The sequence below is a fragment of the Eulemur rufifrons genome, chromosome 1 (genome assembly GCF_041146395.1).
Source record: "Eulemur rufifrons isolate Redbay chromosome 1, OSU_ERuf_1, whole genome shotgun sequence".
Lineage (NCBI taxonomy): Eukaryota > Metazoa > Chordata > Mammalia > Primates > Lemuridae > Eulemur > Eulemur rufifrons.
In genome coordinates, this window is record NC_090983.1 from 54140822 (window position 1) to 54164174 (window position 23353).

Sequence of the window (23353 nt, forward strand, 5' to 3'; positions counted from 1 at the left end):
TGGACCTTCATGTTTAGGGGTCAAGAGTCTCTTCTCTTGAATGATTCCTCTGACTACAGGTAAAACCAACTCAGTTCCCTTTTCCATTCCAGTGTAGGTTAAACTATAAAAAGGTTTGTATTGCCCCTGTGGGATCATTCAGTTACCCCAAGGACACTAAAAGACCTGAAGGAAACAAAGAAGCCAACTAAATAAATTTTTTTTTTTATCCAAAGCACAAAAAGCCAAAGTACTTTTTCATTTTTAATAATCAGTTTTGAGATAGAAAAGACTTTTGCATTCCAAACTTTGGCTTAATTAGAAGGACAAATTCCATGAAGTTTATACTATAAACAATAGACTAAGGATTCATAAGAAGATTTTAGAGTTAATATTTCAGCCCCAAAAGAGATCAATATAGTTAAATTGGTGGTGGTAGTGATGGAGCATGTTTGAGGAAGGTTTTTTGAGAGAAAAGAGTAATGCAGCAAATTATTGGTGTGGGCCAGAGAAACAGGCCCACTCCCAGACTTTGCCCCACTCTGGGGTCAAAATCCCAGTTGAGTTTGGAGGGAGTCTCCAAGCAGAAGAGATCTGTATCTCGCTTCCCACAGTGTAGCGTGGGGTGATCCCAGCATGGGAGTCAATAGCATGTAAATAATAACAGAAGCCACAGGAATGGATGGAACCCCCTCCCTATTTCTCCCAACGTCAGAAAATAACAGTGCCCATGAATATCACCTATCTTTTAATAGGATATAAAGAAAGATAAGCCCGCAGAAACTAAGAACTAGGAGAGCACAAAGAAGCAACAGGAAAACGCTATTTCCAGAAGGGAAGGTGATCCACAATGTCAAATGCTGTAGAAAGATTAAGGACTGAGAATCTCTTTCACATTCAGAACAAGTAGGCAGGGGATGACTTCAGCTAGCAGGGTTTCCATGGAGTGACTGGGGTAGAATTTAGATCATAGCAGGCTGAGGAGTGCCTGGGTTGGGAAGAGATGGACACAACAAATGTAGACAATTCCTTTAAGAAGTTTGGCTATAAAAAGGGAGATAAAGTTAGAGTAGATAAAAGAGTATGAGGTGAAGATGAAGGTTTTGTTTTGTCTTTTTTTTTTTTAAGATTGGAGTGTCTGGAGCCCATGTACACCCAGATGAGAAGGATCCACTAGAGATGAAAAGGTGAAAGATACAGGAAATGGAAGAAATTCTGTGGAAAGCAAGCACCCCAGGAGGACGGGAGTGAATGGGCCCCAGAACACAGGCGGGGGAGACACACGAGGAAAAGTCTTTTCTGTTTTAACCTGGGGAAGGGAAACGGATGAGTACAAATAGACAGATCTTTTAAAAATACATAATATTTAATAAATTGCCAAATTTGCAACAGCTTCCTCCCCCGACTCAGAAAAAGGATAATCTGCCGCTCGACCGTCAGTGACTTGTGCTGACTGCGGTAAGCGGAGTGGCAGGAGAATGACAGACCCCGCGATAAGCTAGTTAGCTCGACCCAGACAGGAGTGAGAGAAGACAGACGGGGGTAAGGCGATAAGATGGATTAGTGCGGCGGCAGGCGAGGAAACAGAGGAGGAGAGCGGAGGGAGAGAATAAACCGATGGCTGCCACGAGGAGCCGGGCTTTGAGGAGCAGGACGGGTACAGACGATTGTTAGGGAACCTAGCCATGTGTTCCGAGAACAGCGCCCCCTTGGTGTTGGCTGACTCCAGAAGAAACATTCGGTAAAGACCTCCATTGCCTTCCAAGGCTTCCTGGAGTCAGATTTGACTTGCACGGTGTTGAACTGTCCTCAAGACAGCTGCTTTTTCATTTCGGTTATGCGGGTAATAGATTTATTGGCAGGAAGCCGAAATCTTGCACAGAAAGAGGCGAGGGTGTCTGCTGAAAATGACGAGGGAGATCGTTTGGCCGAAGATTTGAAGGAAGCAGAAAAGTCTTCAAATAGACGTTGGAGAGGATGGTAGAAGAGTATTGCGAAAACATATAAGGATCGCTGAGTTATACTGAGGGGTCCACTGAGGTTGGAGGTCATAAGTTTACCACGGCATCCATCCGGACAGCGGAGTGATTTTCTCTAGCAGTGCTTAGCAGCCTGGTTGGAGGCAAGAGAAGGACACAGATGGATTGATTAAGAGTTGGTATTTGACCTTGTAGGTGCCAAGGGCAGGCACAGGTCTGTTTTATTCGCTTCCAAATATCCAACACTACAACGCCCGACACATAGGAATCACTCTACAGATCTTTATTGAATGAATGAATGGAAGAACTGACACTATTGACAAGAGAGTAGTTGAAAGGATAGGCCGTGGTATCCAAACTGAGTAGGGAAGGAAGTGAAGACAAGGGGGACCTAAAGCAGGGAAAGTACACGGGAGATTCTTCAGGCGTACGGGGTCACACAAGCAGTCGCAGACGCAAGAGAGCACTTCTCTAAGTCTCAAGCACCCCCTGGTGGCTGAGCCAGGGAGCTATGAGGCCCAATATTTATCCCCTCGAGCAACGTGGGACCCTTCAGTGCACCTCTTTTCAACGTTCATCGCTCCCTTCACTTCCCTTCAATCTTCCTCTCACGCATTCTTTAAAACCTGCTGTTATTCCTCTCTTAACGTTTGCCCAAGCTACCTCCGGTAACTCTCTACCCCCTCTCTCCCCTCATCCTCATTCCCTTTTCTTGTGAAAACAATACTAATCATGGCAGACACTGTAAGACTCCGTGACATACCTGAAATAAGGACAAGGAAATCCTTACATTTCAAAATTAAAGAAGTCAAAGCCTCTTCAAGTCAGTGAAGGCAGACACAAATTTTAAAACAGTCACAGCCCAAATCATGTCGTCATTAACCTGCCTTTCCCCAAGCTCTAGCATTCAGAACGCTTTCTATTCTGGTGGTCATCGCCTATATTTCAATGACTAACGTTACAAGCATTTTTGCTACTAATTTTTTATTGCAAATGAATGTGATTTCGACCATAGGGTGCTTTGGGTAGACTGCTGAAAAGTAGCCTAAGTATGTTTACAATATTGTTCCTGTAAAAGACCTGCAAATGAACTTCTAGACCACAAACTATTTGCCAGTTGGGGGTTTGGCATAATTTTAATTCTTGCTTGAATTTCCTTAAAAATCACAATAAGTTAGTTATTTAGGGAATACCAGTTGCCAAACTTTCTGACAAATCATAATCAACAGTCAAGTTGCGAAAGGTCAACCAGCCATCTTTTGGCTCCCATTTCCTCCTGAAAACCAAGCTATTTTGAGAATTTCCATTCCTCATGCTCTTTTTCTTCCCAACCCTGACACTATTTGTATCCCCTCAGTGGCATTTTTTAACTCAGGAAAACCTAAATAAGTTCCAAGATTGCAGAAGAGCCTTATTATTTGATGATTGTGGGTCTCGTCTGGGAAAAAAATCCAAACATAGATTTGCCATTTTAAGCAATTCTTTTGAATTTTCACTCTATTGTCATCAATAGCCCTGTAATATTGGTTTATTATTGATTTTTTCTCTTTCCTTTTACATAAGTTAACTGGAGCACTCCAATTTCCTCTTCTATATTACTTAGTTTTCTTAGTTTATAAGTCTCTGAAAGACTATACTGTTTTAGCTTTTTGATTTTTAGAGAATACATACACACACATATACATAAATCATACCTTGCCATTATCATAAACCCATAATCTTTTCCCTCCTCATCATGACTTTCACTCTTCCTTCTTCTTCATCACCCTTAGTTTTAACACAATCTGCTACCACATTCTGTCATTTCTCCTTTGAAACATATTTCAGATTCATGCTCTTCTCCTCGTTCCCCCGGCACCATCTAAGGTCATATTCTTATTCAAGGCACTGTCACACTCTCCTAACCAGCTGCCCCACCCCCACACTCCCCTGCACACTCAACCCATATGGCAAATTACACTGCTTTATCCTGAGCGGGCTGGAGAGCACCTCCTGGTAGCTCTTTTAACTCTCACAATCCTGCATGATGAGTGCTACTTTCTTCATTTCACAAACGAGAAAACTGGCTCTCCCAGAGGTTAAGTATTTTGTCCCAAATCACCTAACTTGCAGGTGTTCTAGTCACTAGCCCTCAAATCTGAAGGAGGGTATCAGTATTGTAACAGAAAAATAAAACATTTATATAATAAGGATTTGACATTTAATCTCTTTAAAGTCAAGTAACTAGACAGGCTTACCATATCCAGGTCAATAGTCTTCAAGAGATGGGATTTATAAGAGAGAAGTATAAATCCAAGTGCCTACTCTCAAAAAGAGGTTTTTTTGTTTTGTTTTGTTTTTTTCTGTCTCCTGGGCTAGAGTGCTGTGGTGTCAGCCTAGCTCACAGCAACCTCAAACTCCTGGGCTCAAGCGATCCTCCTGCCTCAGCCTCCCAAGTAGCTGGGACTACAGGCATGTGCATGTGTCACCGTGCCCGGCTAATTTTCTCTATTTTTTTTTTTTTTTTTTTTTGTCCAGCTAATTTCTTTCTATTTTTAGTAGAGATGGGATCTCGCTCTCACTGAGGCTGGTCTCAAACTCCTGACCCCAAGCTAGCTTCCCACCTCATCCTCCCAGAGTGCTAGGATTATAGGTGTGAGCTACTACACCCAACCCTCAAAGAGGTTTTAACATAGGTAGTTAGGGTGTGTATCTAGAACATGCTAGATATGTAGTAAGTGCTAAATAAATACTTGCTCAAACTGGGGCCAGGCAATGGAAGGCAAGCCCTTGCTGCTGTCTCTACTCAGCTTGCCACTAATTGCATTGTTCAGTCCTAGGATGCTGCTTAATATAAAACGCTCTCTCTGGCACTTGCTTCTGACCCAAAGAACATCAGAACAATATACTGTTAAGGAAAAAGGCATTGAGATTACTGGGCTGCCGTCCAACCTGCAGGCTGCTTTATTTTTTCCTAATTACAAGATAACTATTGCTGGATATTATTGTGGGATTTTTCCCCCCATATGTCCTTTAGTTAGGACAGTGATGACCCAATGCTGCCTTTTAATGTACTCTGATCTCCTGCCAGCTTACCTCATTCTACAACGGTGCCGTTGGTTTTTATTTTTATGATTATTGAAACTTCTCATCACCTAATCAATACCTCATTTGGCCATTGCTGCTGTTGACTCCACACTTTGACAAAGACTCCTTGGAAAGGGTCTTTTCTGCTTTCAGTGGGCTCATTTAAAGCAAGTTCTTGCTACGTTCATCATTTTGGCAAACAAGGACAAGTTCAAGGAAATTAGAGGCCAAACTTGACAGAGCACTGGGTGCAGCTGCTGGCCCAGCTGTGCAATGATTCTCAACTGGTCCATTACCTCCAAAACTCAACTATTCAGCACAGCTTCCCTAGTCCAGCACTCCTGTCGGTCTAATATATTTGGCAACAGCCATTATTTCAGAAATGAATGCTCATGTGTATTTATAGCAAATCACATGCCTGCTCTATCAACAATTAAAGAGATTAGGATTCAGCAGACATATTCCTCTAATTAGGACAAGATGGAAGACATAGTGTATAGAATGCTGCAGTTTGGTCAAGGTTTATTCTTTCCAAACAAGACTGCCATGCTGCATTTCATCAGTCAAACATCCAGTCTCTCTAGAGGCACCATCTTCCCTGTATAACATCCACTTCCCATGTGTGTCCCACGGAATCTTCAGTTAGGGGATTCTGTTCGCAACTGGCACTTTGAGTTCCCCCTCCCTCCCTCCCTCCCACCACACCATAGGCTCCACGGACTGCTTTAAGGCTTGTTGTAAAATAACATGTGGACAGCATCATGTGGCCACTAATTTCAGTTACACGCTTCCCCCGGAGCCTCGGTGTATGCTATATGCTCTCACTTAAGTAGTCTCTCCTCTGAACAAAAGCCCGACCGCGGTGTCTGGGCCATAAATTCCATCTTGCCTTGCTCTTGCCCATGCATTATTTAAGCAATCTTCTCGGTGAGCCGGCATGAGAATTTTCCTCAGAGCAACAATCAGCAGGCGCTTTGAGTACTGTTCTAACGGAAAATGTAGGATATCTGAGAGCGTCCCACCCATTCATAGTCTCGATAATGAAATATGATAATCTAATTTGGTAAAAATAAACTGTGAAATCAGAGATTTGAGGCAAAAAACTTTAAAGATGCAATTCAGACTAGCAATCAATGCTCATTCAGTTTCTGTACCATCTCAGCTTTCTCCTTGTGCAGATGCTTAAGTGATGCTAAATTAAATAATTGACAAATTTTTAAAACTGCTGGAAATTACCATCTGTACTTAATTTTGGAACATAAAAAGGTCCATAGAAAACACCCTTTATGATTATTTTGTCTAATAACAGATATGAAACAATACAAACATCCCAGTCATAAAATATAATGCGTTTCGAGCAGGCTGGCTTACATATTTAAACACAGTTTTTCAAAACAAAAGACCCCAGGAGGAGTGAAATGCTGAGTGACAAATACATTTTTTTTAAAGAATGGCAAAATAACTGGAGTTCTTCATTTAAAATCTACCCCTCTAACCCCTACTTTCCCGGAAAGCAAAAAAACAAAAAAACAAAACAAAACTCACCCACAGCCTTCCTACACACAGTTATGACAGCCATCACTTTTTTTACATTTCTCTCCTGGATAAACACTGGGCTAAACTGTCCTCTGTTAAGAACTTTATTAGGCTGACATTACATTTATACAAAATGAAGTCTACTACTGTAAATAAACATGCTTGAGGCTTCCATGAAAACACAGAGAAGAGAAACAAGCTCCCTGTCTGTGAACACGCTGGTAAATATATGGAGAAAACAAGTTGAAACTTACACCAGACACTTCTCCCAGGTCCAACACGGCAGTAGCCCTAAGGGTACATTCTAGTTTTTTTTAATCCATATTCTGCTCTTCTCACTGATGGGACTACTCAGGCACATGGTCAAGTTGCAATCAGCTTCTCCCTTAGTGATGTATGAGAGCTGGACTGATTTATCTTGGCTTTCTGCAGCATATTAGCACTAATGTTTCTGCGTGTGCATCCTACCTTTCTTTAGCCCGAGTCCCAGCTTTATCATTGGTAATCTAAATTAAAGAGCCAGTGAACAGAGCAGGGTTGTTGTCCCCCACCCCTCCCTGTTTTCCATGAAACAATTGCCAGGCAGTCATTCCCGGACAAGGATTCCACTGTTTATTCTATCGAGCCTCCCCTTCAATATTCCATTGAGACTGGAAGTCAGAGTCGCAAAAGGATAGGTCCAGCGAGACAGTCTTAGTTCAAAGGTATATTTACGATTTATGCTCTGAAACAGTAGATGGCCTCCGGAAACACTAGAGAGAGCTGTCATTTACCAGTTTTTTAGCACAGAATTCAGAATTGACACTATTTACAAAAACAGAGCAACTTGGTATTTCACTTACTGCCCTGGGCACAGTTTATCATTAGGTGACTCTTTTTCTGAGAAATCTCTTTTTCCATCAATATTTCTTTTACATATGCATACTTAAATGTTTATTTTAATGAGGTATATGAGTGCTATGATTTAGCAAGTTGCACACAAGAGCATAAAATCCTATAAAAATGTGGGGAAACCCATCAAACAAACCATTATTAACCTTCTTGTAACCTGCTATCAACAAATAGTAGCTGAAACAGCAGCTAAAGGCTGTATTTAACCGGTGAGTTGTCAATTCCTTTCTTTAAGATATATTTAGAATTTTCTCCATCTCCACAAATGTTTAGGAAGAGGAAATAATATCAGAGTACCTTTTCATATGGAAGCTTTTAATCTCTTGAAAATGTTGCTGTCTTAGCAGCATCTGAATGCTTTTTCAATTCAGATTTGCAATGATTACTGAAATAATATTAGGCTTTTTTTTTTAAGCAAAAAAACTTTTAAACAGCTGTTAAGCAATGGAATTTGGTGGATAATAAAGTATAACGAGTTTCATCTCTATTTCTGTGTATTTTTGTTAAGAGAAAACATGATTGTTTTCATAATTTTAAATATGTTTATTGAATTTTTAATTTTACTTTTTAAAATTAACAAAGTATGGGCCGGGCGCGGTGGCTCACGCCTGTAATCCTAGCACTCTGGGAAGCCGAGGTGGGCGGATCGTTTGAGCTCAGGAGTTCGAGACCAGCCTGAGCAAGAGCGAGACCTCATCTCTACTAAAAATAGAAAGAAATTATATGGACAGCTAAAAATATATATAGAAAAAAATTAGCCGGGCATGGTGGTGCATGCCTGTAGTCCCAACTACTCGGGAGGCTGAGACAGGAGGATCCCTTGAGCTCAGGAGTTTGAGGTTGCTGTGAGCTAGGCTGACGCCACAGCACTCACTCTAGCCTGGGCAACAGAGTGAGACTCTGCCTCAAAAAAAAAAAAAAATTAACAAAGTATAACATACTCATTTCCATGTGGGCATAAAATATACACTTGCCATTTTTAATAGCTTTATAATATTCAATTCCCTAATCCTTAATATTTGCATTGCTTCAATTTTTCATTATAAAAATAAAATGTCTCTTATCAGAAATGCAAAATACTCACATTCTAGGTTCTCAATCCCCCTAGAAAAAAACAAAAAGGCAACCTCAAACTCTGTGCTTCTCAGCTTTTTTCAAAATTTCAGTGAGGAGAGATAATACTTGGGAGCAGCTGAACTATCCAGGGTATCAGTTCATCTACATTGTATCCTTCAGTTAAACTTTAACAATTTATTAATTTTTATATTAATTTCTACACTCCAGAACTTGGTTATACTGAACTGCTCCATAAACATCCAGAGAAATTATTTTAAAAATTTAAATCTAGGCTTGTCACTCAGCCCCTTAAAACTCTGCATAGCTTCCCGTTACTCTCAGGATGAAAGCCAGAATCTTTATCATGGCCTTCAAGGGCTCAGTTTTATTTCACTGGGAAGATAAGCCCACCTTCCCAGAACCGACTGGCTGCGATTCAGAATGATCAATCAATCAAGTATCAAACCCCTGCTCTTTACTGGCCAGTCACTGGGGTATGGTATCCGAGCACTGGTTAGGGATGCCAAGAGAATTCCAAAAGCAAATACATAGGCCTTATCCTTCAGTTTGAAAGTATTATAATATCATACATGAACACGATTTCACTACTCTACAAATCAGCTTATGAACTATCACAAAATCAATAAGGAACAAGTCAAACCTTGAAAATGCAAAGTGAAGATAAAATCAAGGGGCAATAGGAATAAGATGAAATTAATCATTGGATGAATGTTAATTCAAACTGACTGAGGCTAGGGGAGAAAACGGGAAGCTATCAGGAAGGAGCAATACTAAAACAAGTATTGTTCAAGCTTGGTCCTATTGTTATGCTGTCAAGGCCTATGGCTCACATCAGCTAAATTATATTTTTAAAAGACAACTATTTACCCCATAGCTGTGGTTTTGAGTTTCTTCAATAAACAACTCATATATATATATATATATCACATTACTGTTGATGTGACTTTCCTCCAAAACTTCTCTTTATTTTAATCACTAAAAGACCACATGATAAACTTCACCCGTTTCTAAGTAAGATGGCCCAAGATGCCCAACATCCCAGGACCCTGAACAATGGGATTTTTCATAACTAAAGATTTATAATACTTTGCAGTTAACCAAGAGCAGCATTATCCTTTAATTCAACTTATATATAAACTTGTATGTAAAATAAACATCCAAAGACATATGAAGTATTCACTGAGTAATGAGATCTTAGGATGAGTCTGGTGCATAAGGAATTGACAGCATAAAGCCCCACAAGTTCCAGACTATTTCCTAAACTTCCTTCTGTTATCCTGAAAATTCACACCAGTCAAGCCTCCCCTTGGAAGAAATCCTAAGACTCGGGAACCAAACTGCCTGTGTTCAAATCACAGCTCTGTCACTTACCAGCGGTATGACCTTGGGTAAGATACTCAAACTCACTATAGTGTGTGTGTGTGTGTGTGTGTGTGTGTGTGTTTTAAATTCACCTGTAAAGTGGGAAAAGAGAGTTCTGCTTCTGGTCATCAAAGCAATTCATATCAGACCAGCCCACCCACTGACAACAATGACATACCCTGGATAAAATATTAAAAGCTGCAACAACAGCAAAATTATCTGAAGGAACTGGAGAGTGATTGACAGTAGGCAGAAACTAAAGGGGCACTGACACTTAGAAGAATGACACTTGATGAATTACACAATTTTTACAACTTTTCATCTAAGAGCAGGCCCCCGTCAGTCCCACAGTGTGGCCAGACTCAGAAACCTGTGGTCTCACTAGCTGAGGAACCAGAAAGCAGAGTTCAGGGACATGAGAGCAGCTGGAAAATGAAAGAAGACATCCCAAAGAGAAGACAGCCACAGAGGGAAAGCCCCAAAGTCAGCACATAAGATCTGATCAAATCTCTGACCTATCCCAACACTATATATGTCTGTAGCAGACTCCAAGCAGCCCAGCTAAGAAGAAAAGAACTGAACAGAGATGTCTGCTGCTGTCTGCTAAGGGGAAGACAAAATCGGAATTTGAGTTCTGCCAAGTTAACTGCCTGCAAAAACAAACAAACAAAAAATCAATACTCTTTAAGGGTATATGACAGAATTCAGAATCTCTATAATGTATCATTCACAATGCCCAGGATACATTCTAAAATTATTAGATATGCAAAGAAACAAAAATATAACCCATCCTCAAAAGAAACCAACCAAAAGAGACTAACTCTGAGATGATGCAGATACTGAAATTAGCAGACAAGGACTTAAAAACAGCTGTTTTAACTATGCTCAAGGGCATAAAAGAAATCTCAGCAAAGAAGTAGAAACTATATTATAAAAAGGTACCAAACGGAAATTTTAGAACTAAAAAATATAATACCTGAAAAAAATTCACTGGACCTAATAACAGATTGTAAAAATAATAACAAAAATATCAGTGAACTTGAGGAATAGAACAATATCCAATTTGAAGAACAGAGAAAAAAAAATTTAATGGACAGAGCCTCAGGGTCCAATAGGATATACTAGCATAAGGTCTAACATATGTGTAATTGGAATTCCAGATGGACAGGAAGAGAATAGGCAGAAGAAAATATTTGAAGAAACAGTAACCCAAGTTTTCTAAAATTGGGTTAAAAAATATATAAATCTACAAATTCCAGAATCTCAGCAAACCCCAAGGTAGATAAATAAAAAACAAAACAAAATAAAAACCCATGCCAACGCACAGCATATTCAAATTGCTACAATTCAAAGATAAAGACAGAATCTTGAAAGCAACCAGGGGAAAATAGCTTATTACATACAGGAGAAAATTACAATAGTACTGACTTTTCATCATAAGTGACAGAGACTACTTTTAATGGAGTGCCAATAGGAAAACAATAGTAGTCAAGCTAGAATTCTATATCCAGCAAAAATATTCTTCAACAATGAAGGCCAAATGAAGATAATTTCAGAAAAACAAAACATAAGACCTTAATCTCCAGAAGACCTGCATGACTTGAAACATTGAAGAAAGTTCTCTAAGATGAAGGTAAAGGACACCAGGTGTTTATTTGGATCCACAAGAAGGAATGAAGATCACTGGAAATGGTAAATATGTGGGGAAATATTAAAGATAGTCACATACTTTAATTTTTTAATTATTTAAAAGACATACAAAAATTGAAATAAAAAATTATAACACTGTATTATGGAGTTTATAATGTAGATATATGAAATATACAAGACAACAATAACACAAAGGATGGGGGCAGTTAATGGAACTATACTGTTGCAAAGTTTCATGGCAAATTGAATCAAACATTTAAGAAAAAATACCAATCTTACACAACAACAGAAAATAGACAGGATGGAACAACCCTAACTCATTTTATGAAGCCAGTATAACCCTGATACCAAAATCTGACACTATATTAAAACACTATATTAAAAATATTATAGGTCAATATCTATGAACATAGACATAAATATCCTTAACAAATACTAGCAAATCAAAGTTAGCAATATATAAAAAGGACAATCATCCTTTTTATATCATGACCAAGTAGAGTTTATCTCAGAAATGTAACACTGTTTTAACATTTAAAAACCAACCAGTGTAATTTACCATATTACCAGTAGATTTTATTAATACATTCAGAAAAAGCATTTGACAACATTTAATACCAATTTGTGATTTTAAAAAATTCACATAAAATTAAAAATAAAAGGGCACTTCCTCAATCTACAGTTAAAAATCATATTTAATGATGAAACATTGAATAGTGTTCCCTCATGATAAGTGACAAGGAATGGATGTCTGCTCTCGCTACTTCTATTCACCCTTGTACTGGTGGTCCTAGCTGGTGTAGTAAGGCAGGAAAAATAAATAAAAGGCATAAAGATTAGAAAGGAAGAAATAAGCCTTCCATTATTTGCAGACAACATGATTGTTTATATAGAAGAATCATAAGGAATCTGAACTGGGATAAGAATAATACCTATCTCATGTAGTAGTTGTAAGGATTAAATGAGTTTAAATTTGAAATGTGCTTAAAACCATGCCTGACACACAGTAAACACTATATAAGTGTTAAGACAAGTTAAAAAATACATCTAAATATAAAATCTGAGAAGGGTTACATAACAGCTTATTGAAAATTCATCAAAATTGCTAAGAGAAGACTACCTTAAGGAATAAGGTTATCTTCATTCTGGGACTCAGGTTATGAAAAAGTTCAGGGCAAGTAACAGTGAGATGTCTAGACAATGACCAGTCCTCACTGGCATTCCAAAAATAGAAAGATGAAGCGTGTTATAATGTGATACAGTCTACAGAGTTACTGCTTTTGTATATGATCTAATATCTCTATGTAGTTATGCAAACAAATCCATTCTTGTTTTAATGAGCATATACCTTGCTGTGATCTATAAGTACTCATGGCAGAATATCCAAGAAAGACATTTAAGTAAAAAAAGCAGCTTGCATAATTATATTTATAGTATAATTCAAATTTTAAGGCCAAAAAAAGATGTTCATATATAATAATCACATTGATACATGCATAGAAAAATGTCTGGAAGCACGCAAATGAAAGTGTTCATGGTAGATAGCTCTAGATAGCGAGAGTGGAGAGAATTTTATTTTTTCACTTTATGTCTTTTGCATATTATTTTAATTTTAATGATATATTAATATTTTTGCTTTGTAATTAAAAATAAAGAAAAATCCCTTACTAAGGCAAAACATATATCAATATTTAAGTCACAATGTTTCGTCTTTCTTTCTGAGTCAAATGAGATTAAAGGAATTCTTCCTTTGTGTTCTTTAAACAAAGTTAGAGTTTTATTTTAGACATCAAGATCATGTTCCAGATGCTTTTACTTCTAAGATCCTTCCCAGCATCCCCATCCCCCTCCAACCCAAGAAGGGAAATGGGGAGAAGAAAACATAAGTCAGGTCAAGTCAAAGGTTCAGTCTATCATCAGTTACGCAGGCTCATCAGAACTGAGCGCACTAAGAAGGCAAAGGGCTTGAATCCCCGAAAGCCTGTCTTCTTAGCTCTAGCTCATGCTTCTGACTGCACCACGACTCCAGGAGCTGGTTTCTCCAACTCATGGAGACCAGCGGAGAGGCATATGGATCAGAGACAATCCATTACCACTGGAAACACAGAATTTTAGTTAGAATGACCTTAGATAATGTCTAGTTCATCTACAAACCACCACTTTACAGGTAAGGAAACTGAGGTCCAGAGAAGTTAAGCAACTTGCCCAAGGTCACAGAGTTACTAAGCGAGAAAAGCAGATCTCTTGGATGTCAGGATAGTGTCTTTTCCATTAGGACTGAGAAAGGACAGAAAACGGCATGTTCTATTAATGTTGGACCAGAAGCTGTGCCTTCCTGTACAAAGAGAGCACATTGGGATGGAGTCTTAACAAGGTGCTGAAGGTAGCAATCTTCCTGCCTTTATCACAGATCCCTATGTTGTATTGCAAACATCAAAAACTGACTCTGTTATTATGTTACTTTCATTACTAATATTCCATAAAATGTACATATATATACTTTCTCTACAAAAAAGTCCCTTAGTATAAAAGAGAGAATTCTCCCTATTTGAGATAATGCTTTCTGGCCACATGATTCAGACATGCTTTTAGTACATAACTAACACTAATGAAGGGCTCTTAGAATGTTTTCCACGTTTTGGTTATAGGCAATAGGAAAGCTGGAGATATTTAAACTAATGGAATGTGTTCTATTATGTCCTATCATATTGTTTTTTATAATGGGAACTATAAATCAGTTTCTAAAGTGTAGAGGGTAAACCAATGATTAGGTTTTGGAATTACCTAAAATCTATAAATCAGAGACTGACTGAATCAAGTTGTCCTGCAAACTTATCCAGAACCATAAAGAAATCCCTCATTCCTCTCTACTAAAAAAAAAAAAAAAAAAAAAAGAAAAGCTTTCCAAGAACAGTCAATATAACACTTCCAAAGATCATGAGCTAAAACCCATACATAAAACCTAAAATAATTGTTATGCAAATAAGAAATCATTTGTGCCTATTTATTAGTATGTTTCCGAAAGTCTTCTGCTATAGACGGTTATTTATTAACACTGATTAATGGTTATAATACACTCAGAATAATAAAATAGTTACCTTTACTCAACATCATATTTTTTCACTAATTCAGACAACTCTTCCAACTTACTGTAAGCTCCTCTAATACATTAGAAATATGATTCGATTCTACACACCTTTGAGTTTGCAGGAAGAGATCTCAGCTGAAGGGGGTGCAGAGGTAGCAGGCCCTGGCTGGACTTCCCTCCCCCAGGCACTTCATTGCTAATGATTTTCCAACACTGAAGCTTTTTAAAACTTTGATCTTTTATGAAAACTCAGTAAGATAAAAAACAAACAAACAAAAAAAAACTTTCAGCTGAATAAACAGACTAGGACGGAAAGACCACCCCTTAGCATTTGCCCTGACTCCACCCCAGTGTTTCATTAAAGTGGTGTCTTTCAAAATATGCAAATGGAACAGTAATACTTTGAACAAACAAATGAATTATGTGAGCCTCTATGGGCAATTTACTCAAGGTAATTAAGAATGCTAAATCAAACAAATTATCATTTTAAATGGCAAGTAAGTTTTAATTAAACTTGATTTCTATACTAAAAATGAAACTACCAACTCAACAGAAGGGATTTAATGTGAATTAAAATGCAAAGCATCAGAAGGGGTAAACAAAGAACACACACCCTGACTCTCGATTCATAAGAGTAGAACCAGGTGTCACTGCACTTTCATTGGACACTGGCTCAGAGAGTACTCTGTGAATGAATTTAGAATTTATGGAACGTATTTGGGGTGCCTCAAGCATGAGTACATTTTAGTGGTAAAGATGTTCATCAATAATAGAATCAACCCAAACCCAAGGTAATTTCTTTCCGACTAGTGTCTCAGTCTTTGTCTACCATTAAGAAAGGAATCCCAGCAAGCTGTTAGCCACCCCAGGCATTGAGAGTCCTTCTGTGAGGGGTGGGGGACGTGGAGACCCCTAGTAGAAGTTCCACAGCAGTATGATGGCCACCACCCATGAAATAAATGTGTGTGATGAACCAAACCAATGGGCCTTAATCAATACCCATAGAAATCAACATGCCCAAGGAAAGAGACAAATCTCCAGTTGCCCCAAGATGAACAAGGCTAAAACATTAAAGTAGATCACACGTACATACTTGGACCTACAGAATAACATAATCTTAAAAATAATTATAATCTCTTAAAAATTTCAAGTAATCTCTGAGACTAAGCACATCCATATCTCTGCTCTTTTTAATTTTTTGTCCCAGTAATTTGATGGGACTCTGGTTAGAACCCAGCCACCAGCACTGGCAACTAATAAAGCCCTCAAAAAACCACCTGCTTTTTTCTCCACATGAAGCACCTTGCCCGGTTCAGCCTCCTGGGTCTTTCCACTTCCACCTTTAGCTCAGCGTCCCACAGGAACACACACGATGTGTCCTGGCCGTCTGGTCAGACAAGACGATCGAGGCAGGAGCCTAGGAGGAGGCCGAGAGCGAGAGGCCGGGTGGAGGCAGGATGCAACAGGGAGGGGCCTGAGCACAGGCCGGAGAGTCACCACCCCTGGCATCTGGGTCTAGCTACCTGCCATGCAAGACCATTTTCATATTGTTTCCGAAATAGTCTGCCCCCAGGGTGACCCTAGGAACACTATTAAGATGTTTGTGGCAGTGCTAAGAAGTGTGTGTCAAGCCTGCGTCCCAAGGAGCAGAGAGAACTTTAGACTGTTGTATTTCCTCTTCTGCACTCGCGCTGCACTCTGAAGAGGCAGCCCTGCCACTGCTAACTCTGGAACTAGAGAGGGAAGAATAAGGGCGTCTGGAACTCAAGAGGCCAGGAGAAGCCAGGGTGCTCCTGATGTTAGCCAGACTGGGATTCATCTGCCCCCTCATTCACCAGCCAACACTGGGCACCTTCCACATGCCAGGCGCTGGACCATGCTCAGCACATGAAGAGACACCGCTCTGTCTTCCAGTTGTTCACGTTCCAAAGGCAGGAAAGACATGCAAACAAGCAATTCCAAAGTCATGTGCTGGGAGCTCAGGCTGTAATGCGAGCACCTGGGAGGAGCACAGAGCGTCTGTGGCGTGGCACGGCAAAGGGCGGGAAGGGAGAAAGCTGCCTGTGACCACGTATCAGTCCCAGTGGGAGGTGTCTGCTCACTGACCCACCAGCAGAGGGGGTGGGCTTGGTGTGAGCGGGGCTTTGTCTCCCTCACCAGAGCAGAAATCCCAAGAGTACAGGCCCACATCCCTGTCTCGCACAGAGCGCGTGTGCAGCAAAGGCTCAACAAACCTCTGCTGAATAAATGAATGGTCTAAGAATTCAGATCTGCTCGGGGGCTTTTCTTGGACAGACTCTGGGAGGGGGAGGATCGTAGAGGTCTTCTAATGACCCAACACTCCAGAATTTACAGACAAGAAACTTCTTTTAAAATGTTTGCTGGTGAATGGATAGATAACATGTGGTATACCCAGTCAATGGAATATTATTCAGCAATTTAAAAAGAACCACAGACACATGCTACCTCACGGGTGAAGCTCACAAACGTCACGCTCAGTGAAAGGAGCCAGGTGCAGAGATGACACACCATACGATTTCATTTATATGAAATGTTCAGGAAAGGCAAATGAATAGAGACAGAAGGTAGATCCATGGTTGCCTGGGGCTGGGGGAGGAATGGGATTAACATAAACAGACTCAAGAGATCCGATCAGAAGGACAAAACTGTTCTAAAACTGGATCATGGGGCCAGTGCACCACCTGGTGTAGATAGTAAAAATCATTGAACTACACTCGAAATGGGTGAATTTTCTGATACACAAAATACACTTCAATAAAGTTGTTTTAAAAGGTTTGCAAACGGAGCCATAAGTTGCTGGTTTGCCCTCATGCTGCTATGAGGTGGGTTTGCTATGTTGTTGGAAAAAAACAAAGACAGGAGCCCAGAGTTGAAAAGACCCTCCATCTCCTGTTCCCCAGCCCCAGTGTCTCCCATTCCCCTCGGCTACCGCACTATCCTAAAAAGTCTGCTTGTCGCCGGGAAGCGGAGGAGTGGTTGGCAGGGGCGGGCAGGAGTGGGGAATACAGAGTGACTGCTTAATGGATGGGGGGTTTCCTTACCTGTTGATGAAAAAGTTCTGGAACTAGACGGTGGCGATGGTTGTACCACATTGTAAAAGTCCCTGACGCCACTGAATGGTTATGATGGTAAAAATCTCATGTTATGTAGACCTTACCATAATTTTTTGTTAAAAGTCTACTTGTAAATAGGTTGTGCTTCTGGAACACTTTCATATCCCCTTTCCTTCTGCCAAATCCATTCTGCGGTACCACAGAGGGGCCAGCTGCTGTCCCAGCTCTATCATGTCAGGATGTCTTAGTCCAGAGGTGACAGCACAGCTCTAAGCAATTTGTTTGCTGCACTCTATTACCTTCCCCCTGGTTGGCAAACATCAGACATTAATTAAATAAAAAAAATCTGGGCTTGGTTTGCAATTTAATCCTGCCCACTTGAAACCGGCTGGCATCATGCAAAACAACACATGCAGGGATGTTCTCCGAGCTGTCAGGCCATCTCATTAGGTGTTGCTATCGTGGCTTCCTGGCTCCCTGAAAGTGTAAGAGGCGAAGACTTCTCCTGTAAGGTAATTAGCACTGGCATATTATGAAACCCTTGTTCCTCAGGCAGAAATACTATAGGTCCATAAAGCTTGAGGACTCCCTGTTCCCATATAACCCAAAGAAGCTCCAGCTCGGCCTGGAATCACTCCCACATGATCCCTATTGCAAATGCCCTAGGTCACTATCATCAATGACAATGTCCAGAGTACTTGTTCTTGCTAATATCATTGGTATAAATATTCTTATCAGACAATCCGTAAGCTTGAAAGGCTGGTTAAAATTTTCTTTCCTCCTTCCCAATAATAAGACAGGTTGCAGAAGTATTTAGTAAGTTGCCCAAGGATGCCAATTCATTTAGTGCTAGAACCAGCACTGAACATGCTTGGCATTCACATATTTGCTTGATGTTGCACATAGAAAGTAAAGATTATCAGCTATAAAATTATTTTCTACCTCAAAGAGGACATTCAACCGATCCTTTCATTTTGGGGTGGCTTAAAATATGTCTGATATTGAATGAAATATTAAAAAATAACCCCAGAGCCCTCAGGTTTCCATCTGTGAAATAAAATTTGGAGAGCAAGTACTAAATGTCAAATGTCTCAAAGAACTCCTCTGAGGAAATACTTCTTTACTGGCAGCCAAAAATCACAGGGACACACTGTGGCTGAATTTTTTAATTGTGTTTTTTTTTAGATGCTGGATAATTTTCTGACCATTAAAGACAATCACAGCCAAGCCTAACAATAAAAGTAATTGAATCTCATGCTTGAGAGCATACAGCTGATTCACTATGGGGCGTAGGAAAGGAAGGAGGCAAATGAGAGGAGGCGAGAAGTCCAGAAGTAATTTTCTCTCCATGAAAAGCAGAGCCTGCCTTCCTAGAAGAAAAGCCCGAGATGGAGTGTGTCTTTATTTCTTGAGTGCCTCACTCTCCAGGGCCTTTTCTCCCATGTGGCACCTGAAAGCCATCAGAGGCGTGAGAGACTTAACCCAGCCTCTGCCCCAGATCTCACAGGTCCAGTGCAAGACAGTGAGATGGGGTTTCCAAGAAAGGACAGGGTAAGGCCTCAGCCATTCTGCCCTTGGGAGATTGTGCCTGCTCTGAGTCTCCAAGTCTGGGCACTGTCAGAGCACAGTGTGTACGGATCAACCCATAAAATGTAGCCTAACTTGGAGAATTTACATAGCAATTACATTCAACCTCAAAGATTAAGCTTCTTCGATGTGTGAAGCAAACAATACTGTCTCTGCCTTCAAAGGATTTATAATTTAATGGCAAAAATACCAGCACCTTTCAGAGATACGACAGCCAACCACTTAGTGTCAGAGAAAGATCTACTCCTGCAAACATATCATGTGTACAGCTTTGGAGATTAGGTTGGTGCTCATGAGCAGGCCTTTACAGATTGGCCTTCATAGACAAGAGATCCTAGTGTATGCCTTGGGTAAATACTTAATTTTCTGAGTGTCATTATTCTCATCCATAAAATGGGGATTCTGGTCCAGAATCCCAAAATCAAATACCTAAAATTTCTGCAATAAAATATACGAATACTGACATGAAGTGGGATAGAGACTATAAATAGCTTTATGTCTATTCAACACCCATTTGGGTCAGGTTTTACTGACAAAAGAGCTCACAAAAACTTTTGGTTTTCAAAACTGTTTGGGTTTCAGAATTGTAGATAAGGGATTCTGAGATGTATAGTGATATCCAAAAAGACTACTCTGAAGATAAAATAAAACAACTATATAATACCACTTTGAAAAAAATCTTAATTTTATAAATGCACTTAAATCAATTACGTCCTTTACCTGTGCAGAACTCACTGTGGGAGCTCAGGAATCACCAATTATCCAAGTGTGTACACTTTGACTTGCCCCTGGAAGATTCTGTTGGAAAACTTTCTACCAATCTCCTTAATAATAGAGCCTATATTTTGATTTGGCTCAAAACAATGACATTATTGCTGTCTTATTCCTCTGAAGTATGTTCAACATCGTATATTCCCTGACCATGCCTCTCATTCCTGTTACTTTGTTCCAATCTCTCTAGTTTCCACCCTGTGCAAGGCCTTATGGTGGCATATCTATACTACTATAATAAATTCTCAGTTAATGGTACTACCTCCAACTTCCTTCCAAATGATCCTGCACTCCACAGCAAGATCATTCTAGTTAACAATCTCTGTGATTACGTCAAAAACTCTAAAGCCTCACCAGTGTCAGCAGAACCAAACCCAGATTCCTTAGCTTATACTCCTACCCATTTCCCCAGGCTCCCATCTACAATTTCTCTACTCCACCCAGACTGATTCTCCAAATACCTCTAACTCAATCACCTCTGCAACCTTACTCCTATCATTCCATGGCCTGTGTGCCAGGCTGTGTTTTCCCAAATGGCCACAACAATATCTCCCATCCCACATGCTCTTCCTACAATGTGACTCGAAGGTGTTAACAGTGAGGCCTATGTTCCCTCCCCTTGGATCTGGATGCACCTGTGACTATGACAAAAGCGGCAACAAATGACTTCCAAGGCAGGTCATAAAATTGAAGGAGCTTCTGCCTGGTTCTCTTGGGACACTGGCTCTTGTTACCAAGCTTCTGTGCTGGGAGGAAGCCAAGTAGCCACATGGGAAGGCCATATGGGGGTGCTCTGGTCAATAGCTGCAGCTATTGTCAGCACCAACTGGCAGGCGTGCCAGGAGTGAGTCTTCAGTAACTGCCATCCTCCTGAGTGGCCCCTGGACAGAAGCAAGCTCTTCTCCCTCTTACCCCCAGACCCTTTTCCAAAGTGCATATCCACGAGAAAATAAAGGATTGTTGTTTATTCAGGAGACTACATTTAGGATAGTTTGTTGTGTAACAATAGAAAACTGTAATAGACTAAAATACTCTCCCCTTCGTTTTGGCTTTCTCAAATCCTACCCACCTCTCAAAGCCCAGTAAAGACCTCATGCCTCCTTCATGAAGCTCACCTAAAAGTAATTTCTGTCTCTCTTTCTAACTTGAAGCCTGAATAGTGCTCAATGAAGACCTACCATTTACTATACGTGAATATCACTGTGTCCTCCAAACTGAGCCATAATGCCCTTGGGAGAAAAGACCATGCCCAAGACCTCTTGGAAACACTTTCCCAACCTGTCTCAGAATATCTTACATAGGTCTACGGCCATACCACCCTGAATGCGCCCGATCTCGTCTGATCTCAGAAGCTAAGGAGGGTCGGGCCTGGTTAGTACTTGGATGGGAGAATATCTTACATATAACACATGGTCTATATATACTTCCTGGATAACTAATTTTCCAACCTCCAGACTAAAATGCACACAGTAGGTACTGTATAAATGATACATTCACTCTATGACATATGATTAATATAAATGAAAATGATAGGAGACTGAGGGACAATCAAATTAATTTTTCAATGGAGGATCAGGTAGTTGTAGGAAATTCAAACTTTTCAAGTCTTTAAACTGCCTTTATATTTGGCAAAGTAGATGCTTTTTTAATTAACAGTTCATGTTTGTGTGTGTGTGTGTGTGTGTGTGTGTTCAGCCAACATGTGGATTTGGATGTCTGCTTTGGGAATTGTTCCCTCGTTAATAATTAAATTCTAAATGGGCATTTTGAGAAGTGGCAGTAACTATCCACATTCTGCAATCTTGTAATTACTCAAGTGTAATTAGACTATGGGAGGGTTTAGAAATAGGCAGAATGTTTCTTGACAAATACCATCTGTATCAGGACTTGTTAAAGCGGGGACCATGATGGTTGTCATCACATAAGCTTCATGAAGTTCATACCCAAAATTATATCCCAAATGTTGTGGATATGTGCATTTTTCTGAGGAGAGGGTCTATAACGTTCATCAGAATCTCAAAATAGTTTTGGAAACACTGTTAATTCAAGACTTGACTTTATCACATTTGTTTTTAATTCCCATTCAGAGATTATGTTATAGAGGCAGCCTCTCGGCCAGCAAGAAGGAAACCAAGGCTGTCCTGGCTTTGCCAATGCCCAGCACGGTGGCCTTCGGGAAACCCTTAGAAGCTCTCTGGACTTGCTTCTGGACCCTTAATTGTAAAAATGGGGATGCACTGAGTGATCTCTAAGGCCCCTAGAGCTACCAAGCTGTCTCAAAACAGTTTCCCTGAGAAAGGACCTGCAGAGGAAGAAGAGGGCTACCTCACCTGGTGCTTTTCCATTGGATTTTCTTTCCTATAAAAGAACAATCATACTCATCTGGGTTAAAATCTGTATCTGAGTTCACAATGACTAACTTAATAAAAGTAATTGGGTGCTCACAATGCGAGAACCACCAATTATCAACTTTTCATTCAGTCCTCAAAGACTTGGCCTTTCCTGAGTAGCTCATCCCAACTGCACATAATTCTGGAAGGTAAAGTGGACAGTAAAAGTATCAAAAGCTAAGATAAATGGCACAAAGGACCAAAGAGCAAACGGTTCATCAAGCAGGTAGAATGTGGGTTGTGCAGGTGTTTCGGTGGGAACAGAGTACTCTGGTGATAACCAGGATGACTTGGCTGATCTATTTATTAGCTTTCATGCTCCTACACCCCCAGAAGTGCATGATCAGTGAAGAGAATAGCTTTCCTTCCTAGGCGAAAATCTTTCTTTAAAGATATGTAAGGAGCTGCACCCTGGCTCAGAACCTCTAAGCCAGCCTCATAGGAACAGAGAGCCATAAACAAACAAAAAGCAGCAAACACAGACACTTAATGGAAGAGAAGCCATCTAATGAGTGATTTGGACCCAGGGATGATCTTACCATAATTCTCCACGTGCTCAAAGGTTTCAATGGAGGAAGTACAATTTTATGAAAGCTTTGAATTAGAGATGAAACAAAGTACCAAAGAGAGAAGAGGCTTTCAGCACTTAAGAGGATGGAAAATACGACATTGATCATTTTGTCATTTCTTGATCCATTCATGTTTCTCTTAATGTTAGCATTAAAGTTAGTAACTTTTATATTGATACTCAACCTTTCATATGTATATGACTTACCTCTTGAATTAGTCACCTTCTTGGGACCCAATGCCCTTGTGTTTTTTGTATCTCATTTGCATAATGATGTGTTTCTACTAAATATCCAATAAATACTCTATGAATAAATAAGTGGTAGTGTTTCACCC

The 23353-nt window shown here is 40.0% G+C and overlaps 1 protein-coding gene across 15 annotated transcripts in view; it reads right to left on the reverse strand.

Moving 5' to 3' along the window:
- RAPGEF4 (Rap guanine nucleotide exchange factor 4) overlaps positions 1-23353 on the reverse strand; it is a 285602-nt gene that overhangs the window by 172502 nt on the left and 89747 nt on the right. For 2 of the 15 annotated variants that reach the window (XM_069470995.1, XM_069470986.1), the window contains exon 1: positions 6815-6970. The exons of the other annotated variants lie outside the window; for them this stretch is intronic. The gene's annotated coding sequence lies outside the window, so the exon portion shown is untranslated. Of the gene's footprint in view, positions 1-6814; positions 6971-23353 lie in introns of those variants that run through there. 15 annotated transcript variants of the gene reach the window in all.